At 50.1% G+C, this 13712-nt stretch overlaps 29 non-coding genes across 29 annotated transcripts; all 29 read right to left on the minus strand.

Moving 5' to 3' along the window:
- Nucleotides 1–116: 116 nt before the first annotated feature.
- On the minus strand, nucleotides 117–223 carry LOC136688838 (U6 spliceosomal RNA). The gene has a single exon (XR_010801524.1). It is a non-coding gene; the product is annotated as a U6 spliceosomal RNA (small nuclear RNA).
- A 410-nt stretch (nucleotides 224–633) lies between these two features.
- LOC136687985 (U1 spliceosomal RNA) lies at nucleotides 634–797 on the minus strand. The gene has a single exon (XR_010800700.1). It is a non-coding gene; the product is annotated as a U1 spliceosomal RNA (small nuclear RNA).
- Nucleotides 798–1060: 263 nt separating this feature from the next.
- LOC136688839 (U6 spliceosomal RNA) lies at nucleotides 1061–1167 on the minus strand. The gene has a single exon (XR_010801525.1). It is a non-coding gene; the product is annotated as a U6 spliceosomal RNA (small nuclear RNA).
- A 425-nt stretch (nucleotides 1168–1592) lies between these two features.
- LOC136687969 (U1 spliceosomal RNA) lies at nucleotides 1593–1756 on the minus strand. Its single transcript, XR_010800684.1, has one exon. It is a non-coding gene; the product is annotated as a U1 spliceosomal RNA (small nuclear RNA).
- Nucleotides 1757–2019: 263 nt separating this feature from the next.
- LOC136688999 (U6 spliceosomal RNA) lies at nucleotides 2020–2126 on the minus strand. The gene has a single exon (XR_010801678.1). It is a non-coding gene; the product is annotated as a U6 spliceosomal RNA (small nuclear RNA).
- Nucleotides 2127–2547: 421 nt separating this feature from the next.
- Nucleotides 2548–2711, minus strand: LOC136687846 (U1 spliceosomal RNA). The gene has a single exon (XR_010800567.1). It is a non-coding gene; the product is annotated as a U1 spliceosomal RNA (small nuclear RNA).
- A 263-nt stretch (nucleotides 2712–2974) lies between these two features.
- Nucleotides 2975–3081, minus strand: LOC136688840 (U6 spliceosomal RNA). The gene has a single exon (XR_010801526.1). It is a non-coding gene; the product is annotated as a U6 spliceosomal RNA (small nuclear RNA).
- Nucleotides 3082–3508: 427 nt separating this feature from the next.
- On the minus strand, nucleotides 3509–3672 carry LOC136687847 (U1 spliceosomal RNA). The gene has a single exon (XR_010800568.1). It is a non-coding gene; the product is annotated as a U1 spliceosomal RNA (small nuclear RNA).
- Nucleotides 3673–3935: 263 nt separating this feature from the next.
- LOC136688841 (U6 spliceosomal RNA) lies at nucleotides 3936–4042 on the minus strand. The gene has a single exon (XR_010801527.1). It is a non-coding gene; the product is annotated as a U6 spliceosomal RNA (small nuclear RNA).
- A 421-nt stretch (nucleotides 4043–4463) lies between these two features.
- Nucleotides 4464–4627, minus strand: LOC136687980 (U1 spliceosomal RNA). The gene has a single exon (XR_010800695.1). It is a non-coding gene; the product is annotated as a U1 spliceosomal RNA (small nuclear RNA).
- Nucleotides 4628–4890: 263 nt separating this feature from the next.
- Nucleotides 4891–4997, minus strand: LOC136688842 (U6 spliceosomal RNA). The gene has a single exon (XR_010801528.1). It is a non-coding gene; the product is annotated as a U6 spliceosomal RNA (small nuclear RNA).
- Nucleotides 4998–5425: 428 nt separating this feature from the next.
- On the minus strand, nucleotides 5426–5589 carry LOC136688012 (U1 spliceosomal RNA). Its single transcript, XR_010800726.1, has one exon. It is a non-coding gene; the product is annotated as a U1 spliceosomal RNA (small nuclear RNA).
- A 263-nt stretch (nucleotides 5590–5852) lies between these two features.
- On the minus strand, nucleotides 5853–5959 carry LOC136688843 (U6 spliceosomal RNA). The gene has a single exon (XR_010801529.1). It is a non-coding gene; the product is annotated as a U6 spliceosomal RNA (small nuclear RNA).
- Nucleotides 5960–6387: 428 nt separating this feature from the next.
- On the minus strand, nucleotides 6388–6551 carry LOC136688013 (U1 spliceosomal RNA). The gene has a single exon (XR_010800727.1). It is a non-coding gene; the product is annotated as a U1 spliceosomal RNA (small nuclear RNA).
- Nucleotides 6552–6814: 263 nt separating this feature from the next.
- Nucleotides 6815–6921, minus strand: LOC136689012 (U6 spliceosomal RNA). Its single transcript, XR_010801691.1, has one exon. It is a non-coding gene; the product is annotated as a U6 spliceosomal RNA (small nuclear RNA).
- A 423-nt stretch (nucleotides 6922–7344) lies between these two features.
- On the minus strand, nucleotides 7345–7508 carry LOC136687823 (U1 spliceosomal RNA). The gene has a single exon (XR_010800545.1). It is a non-coding gene; the product is annotated as a U1 spliceosomal RNA (small nuclear RNA).
- A 263-nt stretch (nucleotides 7509–7771) lies between these two features.
- Nucleotides 7772–7878, minus strand: LOC136688844 (U6 spliceosomal RNA). Its single transcript, XR_010801530.1, has one exon. It is a non-coding gene; the product is annotated as a U6 spliceosomal RNA (small nuclear RNA).
- A 419-nt stretch (nucleotides 7879–8297) lies between these two features.
- LOC136687953 (U1 spliceosomal RNA) lies at nucleotides 8298–8461 on the minus strand. Its single transcript, XR_010800669.1, has one exon. It is a non-coding gene; the product is annotated as a U1 spliceosomal RNA (small nuclear RNA).
- A 263-nt stretch (nucleotides 8462–8724) lies between these two features.
- On the minus strand, nucleotides 8725–8831 carry LOC136689006 (U6 spliceosomal RNA). The gene has a single exon (XR_010801685.1). It is a non-coding gene; the product is annotated as a U6 spliceosomal RNA (small nuclear RNA).
- A 426-nt stretch (nucleotides 8832–9257) lies between these two features.
- On the minus strand, nucleotides 9258–9421 carry LOC136687988 (U1 spliceosomal RNA). Its single transcript, XR_010800703.1, has one exon. It is a non-coding gene; the product is annotated as a U1 spliceosomal RNA (small nuclear RNA).
- Nucleotides 9422–9684: 263 nt separating this feature from the next.
- LOC136688845 (U6 spliceosomal RNA) lies at nucleotides 9685–9791 on the minus strand. Its single transcript, XR_010801531.1, has one exon. It is a non-coding gene; the product is annotated as a U6 spliceosomal RNA (small nuclear RNA).
- A 428-nt stretch (nucleotides 9792–10219) lies between these two features.
- Nucleotides 10220–10383, minus strand: LOC136688014 (U1 spliceosomal RNA). Its single transcript, XR_010800728.1, has one exon. It is a non-coding gene; the product is annotated as a U1 spliceosomal RNA (small nuclear RNA).
- Nucleotides 10384–10646: 263 nt separating this feature from the next.
- Nucleotides 10647–10753, minus strand: LOC136689013 (U6 spliceosomal RNA). The gene has a single exon (XR_010801692.1). It is a non-coding gene; the product is annotated as a U6 spliceosomal RNA (small nuclear RNA).
- A 423-nt stretch (nucleotides 10754–11176) lies between these two features.
- Nucleotides 11177–11340, minus strand: LOC136687824 (U1 spliceosomal RNA). The gene has a single exon (XR_010800546.1). It is a non-coding gene; the product is annotated as a U1 spliceosomal RNA (small nuclear RNA).
- A 263-nt stretch (nucleotides 11341–11603) lies between these two features.
- LOC136688846 (U6 spliceosomal RNA) lies at nucleotides 11604–11710 on the minus strand. The gene has a single exon (XR_010801532.1). It is a non-coding gene; the product is annotated as a U6 spliceosomal RNA (small nuclear RNA).
- A 419-nt stretch (nucleotides 11711–12129) lies between these two features.
- LOC136687954 (U1 spliceosomal RNA) lies at nucleotides 12130–12293 on the minus strand. The gene has a single exon (XR_010800670.1). It is a non-coding gene; the product is annotated as a U1 spliceosomal RNA (small nuclear RNA).
- Nucleotides 12294–12556: 263 nt separating this feature from the next.
- Nucleotides 12557–12663, minus strand: LOC136689007 (U6 spliceosomal RNA). The gene has a single exon (XR_010801686.1). It is a non-coding gene; the product is annotated as a U6 spliceosomal RNA (small nuclear RNA).
- A 426-nt stretch (nucleotides 12664–13089) lies between these two features.
- On the minus strand, nucleotides 13090–13253 carry LOC136687937 (U1 spliceosomal RNA). Its single transcript, XR_010800654.1, has one exon. It is a non-coding gene; the product is annotated as a U1 spliceosomal RNA (small nuclear RNA).
- Nucleotides 13254–13516: 263 nt separating this feature from the next.
- LOC136688847 (U6 spliceosomal RNA) lies at nucleotides 13517–13623 on the minus strand. Its single transcript, XR_010801533.1, has one exon. It is a non-coding gene; the product is annotated as a U6 spliceosomal RNA (small nuclear RNA).
- Between the last annotated feature and the right edge of the window lie 89 nt (nucleotides 13624–13712).

Here is a 13712-nt window from a genome sequence, read left to right on the forward strand (position 1 = left end):
TGTGGCCTCTTGTGGTCTGACGAGGCATAGGTTTAGCTCTCCTGGCAGCCACCTTTAACACTAGTGCTTGAGAATCTTCTGAAGCAGAGACATGCTGCGTTTCCGGTGTGATGGCGCAAAATATGGAACGCCTCACGGATTTGCGTGTCATCCTTTCGCAGGGGCCATGCTAATCTTCTCTGTATCGATCCAATTTTAGTATATGTGCTGCCGTAGCAAGCACAACGTGGACTTCTCACAGGGCCCACATGTACCTGCCGCATGTCCGTAAGCGTTCTGCAATGGGGTAGGTCTCCGAAATGCCTCTCCTTGCTGGTAAAAGTTGGCCCCCTCTGCCTAGTGGTGTGCCAGGCAACCGTAAAAAGACATAAATTAAAAAAAAAAAACGTAAAATAAAACGCACAACTAAAAAAAACCCAAAAACAAACAAACCTCAACCACAGCTGACACACATGGAACTATGCTTGCAGAGAGTGTCTCCAAGTTAGTCTTGGGGACTCACCGATCCTGGGAGCCTGATAAGTATGTGAGCTTTCTCCCTGTTCGCATTCCCTCCTGGTGAATCTTCTTTGAGCATCACCGCAGCTTGCGCTATAGTACTGATACAGGTCTGTCTTTGGAACGAGATTTTGTCAGGGGAGAGCGCGAACGCATTCCCCCACTACCAGAAATTATGCAGTCGAGATTCCCACATTCGGGGAATTCGCCAGGGTCAGCTCAGCCGGAGTGCAATGGCTGAGCCTCGCCTTGGGTGAACCACCTTTGTGATCATGGTGTCGCCCCTGCCAGGTAAGTATAAGTTCCTTGCAGCAATCTGGCAGGATCCTGTTGATCCCACAGGATGCAGGAAGAGGGTGCGGTGCAGAGAGGTGGTGGGGGAGGGCTTGAGGACTTCCTAGCCCCGCCCACCATGCTGATGGAAATGCGATTGTCTTGTGAATGTCTGTGGCCTCTTGTGGTCTGACGAGGCATAGGTTTAGCTCTCCTGGCAGCCACCTTTAACACTAGTGCTTGAGGATCTTCTGAAGCAGAGACATGCTGCGTTTGCGGTGTGATGGCGCAAAATATGGAACGCCTCACGGATTTGCGTGTCATCCTTTCGCAGGGGCCATGCTAATCTTCTCTGTATCGATCCAATTTTAGTATATGTGCTGCCGTAGCAAGCACAACTTGGACTTCTCACAGGGCCCACATGTACCTGCCGCATGTCCGCAAGCGTTCTGCAATGGGGTAGGTCTCCGAAATGCATCTCCTTGCTGGTAAAAGTTGGCCCGCTCTGCCTAGTGGTGTGCCAGGCAACCGTAAATAGACATAAATTAAAAAAAACACACACAAAAAAAAAATAAATAAAAATAAAACACACAACTAAAAAAACCCAAAAGCAAACAAACCTCAACCACAGCTGACACACATGGAGCTATGCTTGCAGAGAGTGTCTCCAAGTTAGTCTTGGGGACTCACCGATCCTGGGAGCCTGATGAGTATGTGAGCTTTCTCCCTGATCGTATTCCCTCCTGGTAAATCTTCTTTGAGCAACAACGCAGCTTGCGCTATAGTACTGATTCAGGTCTGTCTTTGGAACGAGATTTTGTCAGGGGAGAGCGCGAACGCAGTCCCCCACTACCAGAAATTATGCAGTCGAGATTCCCACATTTGGGGAATTCGCAAGGGTCAGCTCAGCCGGAGTGCAATGGCTGAGCCTCGCCTTGGGTGAACCACCTTTGTGATCATGGTGTTGCCCCTGCCAGGTAAGTATAAGTTCCTTGCAGCAATCTGGCAGGATCCTGTTGATCCCACAGGATGCAGGAAGAGGGTGCGGTGCAGAGAGGTGGTGGGGGAGGGCTTGAGGACTTCCTAGCCCCGACCACCATGCTGATGGAAATGCGATTGTCTTGTGAATGTCTGTGGCCTCTTGTGGTCTGACGAGGCATAGGTTTAGCTCTCCTGGCAGCCACCTTTAACACTAGTGCTTGAGGATCTTCTGAAGCAGAGACATGCTGCGTTTCCGGTGTGATGGCGCAAAATATGGAACGCCTCACGGATTTGCGTGTCATCCTTTCGCAGGGGCCATGCTAATCTTCTCTGTATCGATCCAATTTTAGTATATGTGCTGCCATAGCAAGCACAGCGTGGACTTCTCACAGGGCCCACATGTACCTGCCGCATGTCCGCAAGCGTTCTGCAATGGGGTAGGTCTCCGAAATGCCTCTCCTTGCTGGTAAAAGTTGGCCCCCTCTGCCTAGTGGTGTGCCAGGCAACCGTAAAAAGACATAAATTTAAAAAAAACACACAAAAAAAAAAAGAAAAATAAAACACACAACTAAAAAAACCCAAAAACAAACAAACCTCAACCATAGCTGACGCACATGGAGCTATGCTTGCAGAGAGTGTCTCCAAGTTAGTCTTGGGGACTCACCGATCCTGGGAGCCTGATAAGTATGTGAGCTTTCTCCCTGTTCGCATTCCCTCCTGTTGAATCTTCTTTGAGCAAGACCGCAACTTGCGCTATAGTACTGATTCAGGTCTGTCTTTGGAACAAGATTTTGTCAGGGGAGAGCGCGAACGCAGTCCCCCACTACCAGAAATTATGCAGTCGAGATTCCCACATTTGGGGAATTCGCAAGGGTCAGCTCAGCCGGAGTGCAATGGCTGAGCCTCGCCTTGGGTGAACCACCTTTGTGATCATGGTGTCGCCCCTGCCAGGTAAGTATAAGTTCCTTGCAGCAATCTGGCAGGATCCTGTTGATCCCACAGGATGCAGGAAGAGGGTGCGGTGCAGAGAGGTGGTGGGGGAGGGCTTGAGGACTTCCTAGCCCCGCCCACCATGCTGATGGAAATGCGATTGTCTTGTGAATGTCTGTGGCCTCTTGTGGTCTGACGAGGCATAGGTTTAGCTCTCCTGGCAGCCACCTTTAACACTAGTGCTTGAGGATCTTCTGAAGCAGAGACATGCTGCGTTTCCGGTGTGATGGCGCAAAATATGGAACGCCTCACGGATTTGCGTGTCATCCTTTCGCAGGGGCCATGCTAATCTTCTCTGTATCGATCCAATTTTAGTATATGTGCTGCCGTAGCAAGCACAACGTGGACTTCTCACAGGGCCCACATGTACCTGCCGCATATCCGCAAGCGTTCTGCAATGGGGTAGGTCTCCGAAATTCCTCTCCTTGCTGGTAAAAGTTGGCCCCCTCTGCCTAGTGGTGTGCCAGGCAACCGTAAAAAGACATAAATAAAAAAAAAACACACACACAAAATAAAAAAAAGAAAAATAAAACACACAACTAAAAAAACCCAAAAACAAACAAACCTCAACCACAGCTGACACACATGGAACTATGCTTGCAGAGAGTGTCTCCAAGTTAGTCTTGGGGACTCACCGATCCTGGGAGCCTGATAAGTATGTGAACTCTCTCCCTGTTCACATTCCCTCCTGGTGAATCTTCTTTGAGCAAGACCGCAACTTGCTCTATAGTACTGATTCAGGTCTGTCTTTGGAACGAGATTTTGTCAGGGGAGAGCGCGAACGCAGTCCCCCACTACCAGAAATTATGCAGTCGAGATTCCCACATTTGGGGAATTCGCAAGGGTCAGCTCAGCCGGAGTGCAATGGCTGAGCCTCGCCTTGGGTGAACCACCTTTGTGATCATGGTGTCGCCCCTGCCAGGTAAGTATAAGTTCCTTGCAGCAATCTGGCAGGATCCTGTTGATCCCACAGGATGCAGGAAGAGGGTGCGGTGCAGAGAGGTGGTGGGGGAGGGCTTGAGGACTTCCTAGCCCCGCCCACCATGCTGATGGAAATGCGATTGTCTTGTGAATGTCTGTGGCCTCTTGTGGTCTGACGAGGCATAGGTTTAGCTCTCCTGGCAGCCACCTTTAACACTAGTGCTTGAGGATCTTCTGAAGCAGAGACATGCTGCGTTTCCGGTGTGATGGCGCAAAATATGGAACGCCTCACGGATTTGCGTGTCATCCTTTCGCAGGGGCCATGCTAATCTTCTCTGTATCGATCCAATTTTAGTATATGTGCTGCCGTAGCAAGCACAACGTGGACTTCTCACAGGGCCCACATGTACCTGCCGCATGTCCGCAAGCGTTCTGCAATGGGGTAGGTCTCAGAAATGCCTCTCCTTGCTGGTAAAAGTTGGCCCCCTCTGCCTAGTGGTGTGCCAGGCAACCGTAAAAAGACATAAATTAAAAAAAAACACACACAAAAAAAAAGAAAAATAAAACACACAACTAAAAAAACCCAAAAACAAACAAACCTCAACCACAGCTGACACACATGGAGCTATGCTTGCAGAGAGTGTCTCCAAGTTAGTCTTGGGGACTCACCGATCCTGGGAGCCTGATAAGTATGTGAGCTTTCTCCCTGTTCGCATTCCCTCCTGGTGAATCTTCTTTGAGCAAGACCGCAACTTGCGCTATAGTACTGATTCAGGTCTGTCTTTGGAACGAGATTTTGTCAGGGGAGAGCGCGAACGCAGTCCCCCACTACCAGAAATTATGCAGTCGAGATTCCCACATTTGAGGAATTCGCAAGGGTCAGCTCAGCCGGAGTACAATGGCTGAGCCTCGCCTTGGGTGAACCACCTTTGTGATCATGGTGTCGCCCCTGCCAGGTAAGTATAAGTTCCTTGCAGCAATCTGGCAGGATCCTGTTGATCCCACAGGATGCAGGAAGAGGGTGCGGTGCAGAGAGGTGGTGGGGGAGGGCTTGAGGACTTCCTAGCCCCGCCCACCATGCTGATGGAAATGCGATTGTCTTGTGAATGTCTGTGGCCTCTTGTGGTCTGACGAGGCATAGGTTTAGCTCTCCTGGCAGCCACCTTTAACACTAGTGCTTGAGGATCTTCTGAAGCAGAGACATGCTGCGTTTCCGGTGTGATGGCGCAAAATATGGAACGCCTCACGGATTTGCGTGTCATCCTTTCGCAGGGGCCATGCTAATCTTCTCTGTATCGATCCAATTTTAGTATATGTGCTGCCGTAGCAAGCACAACGTGGACTTCTCACAGGGCCCACATGTACCTGCCGCATGTCCGCAAGCGTTCTGCAATGGGGTAGGTCTCCGAAATGCCTCTCCTTGCTGGTAAAAGTTGGCCCCCTCTGCCTAGTGGTGTGCCAGGCAACCGTAAAAAGACATAAATTAAAAAAAAACACACACAAAAAAAAAAATAAAATAAAAATAAAACACACAACTAAAAAAACCCAAAAGCAAACAAACCTCAACGACAGCTGACACACATGGAGCTATGCTTGCAGAGAGTGTCTCCAAGTTAGTCTTGGGGACTCACCGATCCTGGGAGCCTGATAAGTATGTGAGCTTTCTCCCTGTTCGCATTCCCTCCTGGTAAATCTTCTTTGAGCAACACCGCAGCTTGCGCTATAGTACTAATTCAGGTCTGTCTTTGGAACGAGATTTTGTCAGGGGAGAGCACGAACGCAGTCCCCCACTACCAGAAATTATGCAGTCGAGATTCCCACATTTGGGGAATTCGCAAGGGTCAGCTCAGCCGGAGTGCAATGGCTGAGCCTCGCCTTGGGTGAACCACCTTTGTGATCATGGAGTCGTCCCTGCCAGGTAAGTATAAGTTCCTTGCAGCAATCTGGCAGGATCCTGTTGATCCCACAGGATGCAGGAAGAGGGTGCGGTGCAGAGAGGTGGTGGGGGAGGGCTTGAGGACTTCCTAGCCCCGCCCACCATGCTGATGGAAATGCGATTGTCTTGTGAATGTCTGTGGCCTCTTGTGGTCTGACGAGGCATAGGTTTAGCTCTCCTGGCAGCCACCTTTAACACTAGTGCTTGAGGATCTTCTGAAGCAGAGACATGCTGCGTTTCCGGTGTGATGGCGCAAAATATGGAACGCCTCACGGATTTGCGTGTCATCCTTTCGCAGGGGCCATGCTAATCTTCTCTGTATCGATCCAATTTTAGTATATGTGCTGCCGTAGCAAGCACAACGTGGACTTCTCACAGGGCCCACATGTACCTGCCGCATGTCCGCAAGCGTTCTGCAATGGGGTAGGTCTCCGAAATGCCTCTCCTTGCTGGTAAAAGTTGGCCCCCTCTGCCTAGTGGTGTGCCAGGCAACCGTAAAAAGACATAAATTAAAAAAAAACACACACAAAAAAAAAAATAAAATAAAAATAAAACACACAACTAAAAAAACCCAAAAGCAAACAAACTTCAACCACAGCTGACACACATGGAGCTATGCTTGCAGAGAGTGTCTCCAAGTTAGTCTTGGGGACTCACCGATCCTGGGAGCCTGATAAGTATGTGAGCTTTCTCCCTGTTCGCATTCCCTCCTGGTAAATCTTCTTTGAGCAACACCGCAGCTTGCGCTATAGTACTAATTCAGGTCTGTCTTTGGAACGAGATTTTGTCAGGGGAGAGCACGAACGCAGTCCCCCACTACCAGAAATTATGCAGTCGAGATTCCCACATTTGGGGAATTCGCAAGGGTCAGCTCAGCCGGAGTGCAATGGCTGAGCCTCGCCTTGGGTGAACCACCTTTGTGATCATGGAGTCGTCCCTGCCAGGTAAGTATAAGTTCCTTGCAGCAATCTGGCAGGATCCTGTTGATCCCACAGGATGCAGGAAGAGGGTGCGGTGCAGAGAGGTGGTGGGGGAGGGCTTGAGGACTTCCTAGCCCCGCCCACCATGCTGATGGAAATGCGATTGTCTTGTGAATGTCTGTGGCCTCTTGTGGTCTGACGAGGCATAGGTTTAGCTCTCCTGGCAGCCACCTTTAACACTAGTGCTTGAGGATCTTCTGAAGCAGAGACATGCTGCGTTTCCGGTGTGATGGCGCAAAATATGGAACGCCTCAAGGATTTGCGTGTCATCCTTTCGCAGGGGCCATGCTAATCTTCTCTGTATCGATCCAATTTTAGTATATGTGCTGCCGTAGCAAGCACAACGTGGACTTCTCACAGGGCCCACATGTACCTGCCGCATGTCTGCAAGCGTTCTGCAATGGGGTAGGTCTCCGAAATGCCTCTCCTTGCTGGTAAAAGTTGGCCCCCTCTGCCTAGTGGTGTGCCAGGCAACCGTAAAAAGACATAAATTAAAAAAAAACACACACAAAAAAAAAAAGAAAAATAAAACACACAACTAAAAAAACCCAAAAACAAACAAACCTCAACCACAGCTGACACACATGGAGCTATGCTTGCAGAAAGTGTCTCCAAGTTAGTCTTGGGGACTCACCGATCCTGGGAGCCTGATAAGTATGTGAGCTTTCTCCCTGTTCGCATTCCCTCCTGGTGAATCTTCTTTGAGCAAGACCGCAACTTGCGCTATAGTACTGATTCAGGTCTGTCTTTGGAAGGAGATTTTGTCAGGGGAGAGCGCGAACGCAGTCCCCTACTACCAGAAATTATGCAGTCGAGATTCCCACATTTGGGGAATTCGCAAGGGTCAGCTCAGCCGGAGTGCAATGGCTGAGCCTCGCCTTGGGTGAACCACCTTTGTGATCATGGTGTCGCCCCTGCCAGGTAAGTATAAGTTCCTTGCAGCAATCTGGCAGGATCCTGTTGATCCCACAGGATGCAGGAAGAGGGTGCGGTGCAGAGAGGTGGTGGGGGAGGGCTTGAGGACTTCCTAGCCCCGCCCACCATGCTGATGGAAATGCGATTGTCTTGTGAATGTCTGTGGCCTCTTGTGGTCTGACGAGGCATAGGTTTAGCTCTCCTGGCAGCCACCTTTAACACTAGTGCTTGAGGATCTTCTGAAGCAGAGACATGCTGCGTTTCCGGTGTGATGGCGCAAAATATGGAACGCCTCACGGATTTGCGTGTCATCCTTTCGCAGGGGCCATGCTAATCTTCTCTGTATCGATCCAATTTTAGTATATGTGCTGCCGTAGCAAGCACAACGTGGACTTCTCACAGGGCCCACGTACCTGCCGCATGTCCGCAAGCGTTCTGCAATGGGGTAGGTCTCCGAAATGCCTCTCCTTGCTGGTAAAAGTTGGCCCCCTCTGCCTAGTGGTGTGCCAGGCAACCGTAAAAAGACATAAATTAAAAAAAAACACACACAAAAAAAAAGAAAAATAAAACACACAACTAAAAAAACCCAAAAACAAACAAACCTCAACCACAGCTGACACACATGGAGCTATGCTTGCAGAGAGTGTCTCCAAGTTAGTCTTGGGGACTCACCGATCCTGGGAGCCTGATAAGTATGTGAGCTTTCTCCCTGTTCGCATTCCCTCCTGGTGAATCTTCTTTGAGCAAGACCGCAACTTGCGCTATAGTACTGATTCAGGTCTGTCTTTGGAACGAGATTTTGTCAGGGGAGAGCGCGAACGCAGTCCCCCACTACCAGAAATTATGCAGTCGAGATTCCCACATTTGAGGAATTCGCAAGGGTCAGCTCAGCCGGAGTGCAATGGCTGAGCCTCGCCTTGGGTGAACCACCTTTGTGATCATGGTGTCGCCCCTGCCAGGTAAGTATAAGTTCCTTGCAGCAATCTGGCAGGATCCTGTTGATCCCACAGGATGCAGGAAGAGGGTGCGGTGCAGAGAGGTGGTGGGGGAGGGCTTGAGGACTTCCTAGCCCCGCCCACCATGCTGATGGAAATGCGATTGTCTTGTGAATGTCTGTGGCCTCTTGTGGTCTGACGAGGCATAGGTTTAGCTCTCCTGGCAGCCACCTTTAACACTAGTGCTTGAGGATCTTCTGAAGCAGAGACATGCTGCGTTTCAGGTGTGATGGCGCAAAATATGGAACGCCTCACGGATTTGCGTGTCATCCTTTCGCAGGGGCCATGCTAATCTTCTCTGTATCGATCCAATTTTAGTATATGTGCTGCTGTAGCAAGCACAACGTGGACTTCTCACAGGGCCCACATGTACCTGCCGCATGTCCGCAAGCGTTCTGCAATGGGGTAGGTCTCCGAAATGCCTCTCCTTGCTGGTAAAAGTTGGCCCCCTCTGCCTAGTGGTGTGCCAGGCAACCGTAAAAAGACATAAATTAAAAAAAACACACACAAAAAAAAAATAAAATAAAAATAAAACACACAACTAAAAAAACCCAAAAGCAAACAAACCTCAACCACAGCTGACACACATGGAGCTATGCTTGCAGAGAGTGTCTCCAAGTTAGTCTTGGGGACTCACCGAGCCTGGGAGCCTGATAAGTATGTGAGCTTTCTCCCTGTTCGCATTCCCTCCTGGTAAATCTTCTTTGAGCAACACCGCAGCTTGCGCTATAGTACTGATTCAGGTCTGTCTTTGGAACGAGATTTTGTCAGGGGAGAGCGCGAACGCAGTCCCCCACTACCAGAAATTATGCAGTCGAGATTCCCACATTTGGGGAATTCGCAAGGGTCAGCTCAGCCAGAGTGCAATGGCTGAGCCTCGCCTTAGGTGAACCACCTTTGTGATCATGGTGTCGTCCCTGCCAGGTAAGTATAAGTTCCTTGCAGCAATCTGGCAGGATCCTGTTGATCCCACAGGATGCAGGAAGAGGGTGCGGTGCAGAGAGGTGGTGGGGGAGGGCTTGAGGACTTCCTAGCCCCGCCCACCATGCTGATGGAAATGCGATTGTCTTGTGAATGTCTGTGGCCTCTTGTGGTCTGACGAGGCATAGGTTTAGCTCTCCTGGCAGCCACCTTTAACACTAGTGCTTGAGGATCTTCTGAAGCAGAGACATGCTGCGTTTCCGGTGTGATGGCGCAAAATATGGAACGCCTCACGGATTTGCGTGTCATCCTTTCGCAGGGGCCATGCTAATCTTCTCTGTATCGATCCAATTTTAGTATATGTGCTGCCGTAGCAAGCACAACGTGGACTTCTCACAGGGCCCACATGTACCTGCCGCATGTCCGCAAGCGTTCTGCAATGGGGTAGGTCTCCGAAATGCCTCTCCTTGCTGGTAAAAGTTGGCCCCCTCTGCCTAGTGGTGTGCCAGGCAACCGTAAAAAGACATAAATTAAAAAAAAACACACACAAAAAAAAAAATAAAATAAAAATAAAACACACAACTAAAAAAACCCAAAAGCAAACAAACCTCAACCATAGCTGACACACATGGAGCTATGCTTGCAGAGAGTGTCTCCAAGTTAGTCTTGGGGACTCACCGATCCTGGGAGCCTGATAAGTATGTGAGCTTTCTCCCTGTTCGCATTCCCTCCTGGTAAATCTTCTTTGAGCAACACCGCAGCTTGCGCTATAGTACTAATTCAGGTCTGTCTTTGGAACGAGATTTTGTCAGGGGAGAGCACGAACGCAGTCCCCCACTACCAGAAATTATGCAGTCGAGATTCCCACATTTGGGGAATTCGCAAGGGTCAGCTCAGCCGGAGTGCAATGGCTGAGCCTCGCCTTGGGTGAACCACCTTTGTGATCATGGAGTCGTCCCTGCCAGGTAAGTATAAGTTCCTTGCAGCAATCTGGCAGGATCCTGTTGATCCCACAGGATGCAGGAAGAGGGTGCGGTGCAGAGAGGTGGTGGGGGAGGGCTTGAGGACTTCCTAGCCCCGCCCACCATGCTGATGGAAATGCGATTGTCTTGTGAATGTCTGTGGCCTCTTGTGGTCTGACGAGGCATAGGTTTAGCTCTCCTGGCAGCCACCTTTAACACTAGTGCTTGAGGATCTTCTGAAGCAGAGACATGCTGCGTTTCCGGTGTGATGGCGCAAAATATGGAACGCCTCAAGGATTTGCGTGTCATCCTTTCGCAGGGGCCATGCTAATCTTCTCTGTATCGATCCAATTTTAGTATATGTGCTGCCGTAGCAAGCACAACGTGGACTTCTCACAGGGCCCACATGTACCTGCCGCATGTCTGCAAGCGTTCTGCAATGGGGTAGGTCTCCGAAATGCCTCTCCTTGCTGGTAAAAGTTGGCCCCCTCTGCCTAGTGGTGTGCCAGGCAACCGTAAAAAGACATAAATTAAAAAAAAACACACACAAAAAAAAAAAGAAAAATAAAACACACAACTAAAAAAACCCAAAAACAAACAAACCTCAACCACAGCTGACACACATGGAGCTATGCTTGCAGAAAGTGTCTCCAAGTTAGTCTTGGGGACTCACCGATCCTGGGAGCCTGATAAGTATGTGAGCTTTCTCCCTGTTCGCATTCCCTCCTGGTGAATCTTCTTTGAGCAAGACAGCAACTTGCGCTATAGTACTGATTCAGGTCTGTCTTTGGAAGGAGATTTTGTCAGGGGAGAGCGCGAACGCAGTCCCCTACTACCAGAAATTATGCAGTCGAGATTCCCACATTTGGGGAATTCGCAAGGGTCAGCTCAGCCGGAGTGCAATGGCTGAGCCTCGCCTTGGGTGAACCACCTTTGTGATCATGGTGTCGCCCCTGCCAGGTAAGTATAAGTTCCTTGCAGCAATCTGGCAGGATCCTGTTGATCCCACAGGATGCAGGAAGAGGGTGCGGTGCAGAGAGGTGGTGGGGGAGGGCTTGAGGACTTCCTAGCCCCGCCCACCATGCTGATGGAAATGCGATTGTCTTGTGAATGTCTGTGGCCTCTTGTGGTCTGACGAGGCATAGGTTTAGCTCTCCTGGCAGCCACCTTTAACACTAGTGCTTGAGGATCTTCTGAAGCAGAGACATGCTGCGTTTCCGGTGTGATGGCGCAAAATATGGAACGCCTCACGGATTTGCGTGTCATCCTTTCGCAGGGGCCATGCTAATCTTCTCTGTATCGATCCAATTTTAGTATATGTGCTGCCGTAGCAAGCACAACGTGGACTTCTCACAGGGCCCACGTACCTGCCGCATGTCCGCAAGCGTTCTGCAATGGGGTAGGTCTCCGAAATGCCTCTCCTTGCTGGTAAAAGTTGGCCCCCTCTGCCTAGTGGTGTGCCAGGCAACCGTAAAAAGACATAAATTAAAAAAAAACACACACAAAAAAAAAGAAAAATAAAACACACAACTAAAAAAACCCAAAAACAAACAAACCTCAACCACAGCTGACACACATGGAGCTATGCTTGCAGAGAGTGTCTCCAAGTTAGTCTTGGGGACTCACCGATCCTGGGAGCCTGATAAGTATGTGAGCTTTCTCCCTGTTCGCATTCCCTCCTGGTGAATCTTCTTTGAGCAAGACCGCAACTTGCGCTATAGTACTGATTCAGGTCTGTCTTTGGAATGAGATTTTGTCAGGGGAGAGCGCGAACGCAGTCCCCCACTACCAGAAATTATGCAGTCGAGATTCCCACATTTGAGGAATTCGCAAGGGTCAGCTCAGCCGGAGTGCAATGGCTGAGCCTCGCCTTGGGTGAACCACCTTTGTGATCATGGTGTCGCCCCTGCCAGGTAAGTATAAGTTCCTTGCAGCAATCTGGCAGGATCCTGTTGATCCCACAGGATGCAGGAAGAGGGTGCGGTGCAGAGAGGTGGTGGGGGAGGGCTTGAGGACTTCCTAGCCCCGCCCACCATGCTGATGGAAATGCGATTGTCTTGTGAATGTCTGTGGCCTCTTGTGGTCTGACGAGGCATAGGTTTAGCTCTCCTGGCAGCCACCTTTAACACTAGTGCTTGAGGATCTTCTGAAGCAGAGACATGCTGCGTTTCCGGTGTGATGGCGCAAAATATGGAACGCCTCACGGATTTGCGTGTCATCCTTTCGCAGGGGCCATGCTAATCTTCTCTGTATCGATCCAATTTTAGTATATGTGCTGCTGTAGCAAGCACAACGTGGACTTCTCACAGGGCCCACATGTACCTGCCGCATGTCCGCAAGCGTTCTGCAATGGGGTAGGTCTCCGAAATGCCTCTCCTTGCTGGTAAAAGTTGGCCCCCTCTGCCTAGTGGTGTGCCAGGCAACCGTAAAAAGACATAAATTAAAAAAAACACACACAAAAAAAAAATAAAATAAAAATAAAACACACAACTAAAAAAACCCAAAAGCAAACAAACCTCAACCACAGCTGACACACATGGAGCTATGCTTGCAGAGAGTGTCTCCAAGTTAGTCTTGGGGACTCACCGAGCCTGGGAGCCTGATAAGTATGTGAGCTTTCTCCCTGTTCGCATTCCCTCCTGGTAAATCTTCTTTGAGCAACACCGCAGCTTGCGCTATAGTACTGATTCAGGTCTGTCTTTGGAACGAGATTTTGTCAGGGGAGAGCGCGAACGCAGTCCCCCACTACCAGAAATTATGCAGTCGAGATTCCCACATTTGGGGAATTCGCAAGGGTCAGCTCAGCCGGAGTGCAATGGCTGAGCCTCGCCTTAGGTGAACCACCTTTGTGATCATGGTGTCGCCCCTGCCAGGTAAGTATAAGTTCCTTGCAGCAATCTGGCAGGATCCTGTTGATCCCACAGGATGCAGGAAGAGGGTGCGGTGCAGAGAGGTGGTGGGGGAGGGCTTGAGGACTTCCTAGCCCCGCCCACCATGCTGATGGAAATGCGATTGTCTTGTGAATGTCTGTGGCCTCTTGTGGTCTGACGAGGCATAGGTTTAGCTCTCCTGGCAGCCACCTTTAACACTAGTGCTTGAGGATCTTCTGAAGCAGAGACATGCTGCGTTTCCGGTGTGATGGCGCAAAATATGGAACGCCTCACGGATTTGCGTGTCATCCTTTCGCAGGGGCCATGCTAATCTTCTCTGTATCGATCCAATTTTAGTATATGTGCTGCCGTAGCAAGCACAACGTGGACTTCTCACAGGGCCCACATGTACCTGCCGCATGTCCGCAAGCGTTCTGCAATGGGGTAGGTCTCCGAAATGCCTCTCCTTG

The sequence above is a fragment of the Hoplias malabaricus genome, chromosome 2 (genome assembly GCF_029633855.1).
Source record: "Hoplias malabaricus isolate fHopMal1 chromosome 2, fHopMal1.hap1, whole genome shotgun sequence".
Lineage (NCBI taxonomy): Eukaryota > Metazoa > Chordata > Actinopteri > Characiformes > Erythrinidae > Hoplias > Hoplias malabaricus.